The following is a 3,409-nucleotide window of genomic DNA, read 5'->3' on the forward strand; positions in this document are numbered from 1 at the left end:
TATCTGACTGTTCCTTCCTGGACAGAACCCTGACTTGTCCTTATCTGACTGTTCCTTCCTGGACAGAACTTGTCCTATCCTGACTGTTCCTTGTCCTGACTAGTCCCTATCTGACTGTTCCTTCCTGGACAGAACCCTGACTTGTCCCTATCTGACTGTTCCTTCCTGGACAGAACCCTGACTTGTCCATATCTGACTGTTCCTTCCTTGACTTGTCCCCATCTGACTGTTCCTTCCTGGACAGAACCCCCTGACTTGTCCTTCATCTGACTGTTCCTTCCTGGACAGAACCCTGACTTGTCCCTATCTGACTGTTCCTTCCTGGACAGAACCCGACTTGTCCTTATCTGACTGTTCCTTCCTGGACAGAACCCCTGACTTGTCCCTATCTGACTGTTCCTTCCTGGACAGAACCCCTGACTTGTCCTTATCTGACTGTTCCTTCCTGGACAGAACTCTAACTTGTCCATCTGAACCCCTGACTTGTCCTTATCTGACTGTTCCTTCCTGGACAGAACCCCTGACTTGTCCCTATCTGACTGTTCCTTCCTGGACAGAACCCTGACTTGTCCTTATCTGACTGTTCCTTCCTGGACAGAACCCTGACTTGTCCTCATCTGACTGTTCCTTCCTGGACAGAACCCTGACTTGTCCTTATCTGACTGTTCCTTCCTGGACAGAACCCTGTCCTTATCTGACTGTTCCTTCCTGGACAGATCTGATTCTGTGTTCCTTCCCTGGACAGAACCCCTGACTTGTCCTTATCTGACTGTTCCTTCCTGGACAGAACCCTGACTTGTCCTTATCTGACTGTTCCTTCCTGGACAGAACCCCTGACTTGTCATACAGAACTGTTCCTTCCTGGACAGAACTTGTCCTTATCTGACTGTTCCTTCCTGGACAGAACCCTGACTTGTCCTTATCTGACTGTTCCTTCCTGGACAGAACCCTGACTTGTCCTTATCTGACTGTTCCTTCCTGGACAGAACCCCTGACTCTGTCCCTATCTGACTGTTCCTTCCTGACAGAACCCTGACTTGTCCTGTTCCTTCTGGACAGAACCCCTGACTTGTCCTGTTCCTTCCTGGACAGAACCCCTGACTTGTTCCTTCCTGGCACCCTGATTCCCATTTGAGTTCACTACTAGGACCACTGGTTATTCTCATTTCAAAAGTAGTGCACTATATAGGGAATAGGTTTCCATTCGGGACATGAAATTGACTGCGGCTACACAGACAAAGAAGCAGAAGAGAAGAGGTCCCCTATAGAAATAGATTTGAAGGCATGTCATTCAGCTCGGTTCAGCTGTAAAGGCTTGGAGCAGAACGAGCAGAAGAGAAGAGGTCCCCTTATAGAAATAGATTTGAAGGCGTGTCATTCAGCTCGGTTCAGCTGTAAAGGCTTGTAGCAGAACGAAAACAGAAGAGGTCCCTTATAGAAATAGATTTGAAGGCATGTCATTCAGCCTCGGTTCAGCTGTAAAGGCTTGGAGCAGAAACGAAGCAGAAGAGAAGAGGTCCCTTATAGAAATAGATTTGAAGGCGTGTCATTCAGCTCGGTTCAGCTGTAAAGGCTTGGAGCAGAACGAAACAGAAGAGGTCCCTTATAGAAATAGATTTGAAGGCATGTCATTCAGCTCGGTTCAGCTGTAAAGGCTTGGAGCAGAACGAAGCAGAAGAGAAGAGGTCCCTTATAGAAATAGATTTGAAGGCATGTCATTCAGCTCGGTTCAGCTGTAAAGGCTTGGAGCAGAACGAAGCAGAAGAGAAGAGGTCCCTTATAGAAATAGATTTGAAGGCATGTCATTCAGCTCGGTTCAGCTGTAAAGGCTTGGAGCAGAACACTGTCGAATGATCTCACAGCATCAGTGGAAACCCAAGGCGCTGGCTCTTCACTTGTCACCCAGTGTCATAATACATCATGACTATGTCATATGTCCTAACAGCTGTCATAACACTGTCATAACATGTTCATAACACTGTCATATATATATACCTTATGTCAGTCATCAGTCACATAGAGGGGGTCTTGTCCTGCTCCTGCAGTCATCAGTCACATAGAGGGGGTCTTGTCCTGCTCCTGCAGTCATCAGTCACATAGAGGGGGTCTTGTCCTGTTCCTGCAGTCATCAGTCACATAGAGGGGTCTTGTCCTGCTCCTGCATTCATCAGTCACATAGAGGGGTCTTGTCCTGTTCCTGCAGTCATCAGTCACATAGAGGGTCTTGTCCTGCTCCTGCATTCATCAGTCACATAGAGGTGTCCTGTTCCTGCATTCATCAGTCACATAGAGGGTCTTGTCCTGTTCCTGCATTCATCAGTCACATAGAGGGGGTCTTGTCCTGCTCCTGCAGTCATCAGTCACATAGAGGGAGTCTTGTCCTGCTCCTGCAGTCATCAGTCACATAGAGGGGGTCTTGTCCTGCTCCTGCAGTCATCTGTCACATAGAGGGGTCTTGTCCTGCTCCTGCATTCATCAGTCACATAGAGGGGTCTTGTCCTGCTCCTGCAGTCATCAGTCACATAGAGGGGGTCTTGTCCTGCTCCTGCATTCATCAGTCACATAGGGGGGGTCTTGTCCTGCTCCTGCAGTCATCAGTCACATAGAGGGGTCTTGTCCTGCTCCTGCAGTCATCAGTCACATAGAGGTGGTCTTGTCCTGCTCCTGCAGTCATCTGTCACATAGAGGTGGTCTTGTCCTGCTCCTGCAGTCATCTGTCACATAGAGGGGTCTTGTCCTGCTCCTGCATTCATCAGTCACATAGAGGGGGTCTTGTCCTGCTCCTGCAGTCATCAGTCACATAGAGGGGTCTTGTCCTGCTCCTGCAGTCATCTGTCACATAGAGGGAGGTCTTGTCCTGCTCCTGCAGTCATCTGTCACATAGAGGGGTCTTGTCCTGCTCCTGCATTCATCAGTCACATAGAGGGGTCTGTCCTGCTCCTGCATTCATCAGTCACATAGAGGGGGTCTTGTCCTGCTCCTGCAGTCATCTGTCACATAGAGGAGGTCTTGTCCTGCTCCTGCAGTCATCAGTCACATAGAGGGGTCTTGTCCTGCTCCTGCAGTCATCTGTCACATAGAGGGGTCTTGTCCTGTTCCTGCATTCATCAGTCACATGGAGGGGGGTCTTGTCCTGCTCCATTCATCCCAGTCATCAGAAACAGAGCATTGGGGGAGGGGTAGGTGCATGTCTGACATCAATGTGTACGCAACTACAATTTAGACTGCCTGAAATGGGACTTTCCTGGTTAAGTAAAGAATGCCACTCCCAACACGGTGCCCTTTGGTAGGGATTAGGGTGCCCTTTGGTAGGGATTAGGGTGCCCTTTGGTAGGGATTAGGTGCCCTTTGGTAGGGATTAGGGTGCCCTTTGGTAGGGATTACTGGTGCCCTTTGGTAGGGGATTACG

At 49.3% G+C, this 3,409-nt stretch overlaps 3 long non-coding RNA genes across 9 annotated transcripts; 2 read left to right on the plus strand and 1 right to left on the minus strand.

Moving 5' to 3' along the window:
* Position 1: 1 nt before the first annotated feature.
* LOC127926449 (uncharacterized) lies at positions 2-991 on the minus strand. 4 transcript variants are annotated; one of them, XR_008124175.1, is made up of 5 exons: positions 949-991; positions 643-684; positions 561-602; positions 136-177; positions 2-29 (listed from the first exon to the last, which is right to left on the minus strand). It is a non-coding gene; the product is annotated as an uncharacterized LOC127926449 (long non-coding RNA). The 4 variants fall into 4 exon arrangements; XR_008124177.1 differs by having other exon boundaries at positions 908-950; XR_008124174.1 differs by lacking the exon at positions 949-991 and adding an exon at positions 791-838.
* A 175-nt stretch (positions 992-1,166) lies between these two features.
* Positions 1,167-1,604, plus strand: LOC127926448 (uncharacterized). Its single transcript, XR_008124173.1, has 2 exons — positions 1,167-1,257; positions 1,517-1,604. It is a non-coding gene; the product is annotated as an uncharacterized LOC127926448 (long non-coding RNA).
* Positions 1,605-2,006: 402 nt separating this feature from the next.
* Positions 2,007-3,136, plus strand: LOC127926447 (uncharacterized). Of its 4 annotated transcripts, none has more exons than XR_008124171.1 (5): positions 2,007-2,105; positions 2,259-2,333; positions 2,375-2,452; positions 2,850-2,888; positions 3,007-3,120. It is a non-coding gene; the product is annotated as an uncharacterized LOC127926447 (long non-coding RNA). The 4 variants fall into 4 exon arrangements; XR_008124172.1 differs by having other exon boundaries at positions 2,010-2,144; positions 2,221-2,333; XR_008124170.1 differs by having other exon boundaries at positions 2,045-2,183; positions 2,221-2,333.
* Positions 3,137-3,409: the final 273 nt, after the last annotated feature.

Source organism: Oncorhynchus keta, unplaced genomic scaffold (genome assembly GCF_023373465.1).
Source record: "Oncorhynchus keta strain PuntledgeMale-10-30-2019 unplaced genomic scaffold, Oket_V2 Un_contig_7608_pilon_pilon, whole genome shotgun sequence".
In the NCBI taxonomy this organism is placed as follows: Eukaryota; Metazoa; Chordata; class Actinopteri; order Salmoniformes; family Salmonidae; genus Oncorhynchus; species Oncorhynchus keta.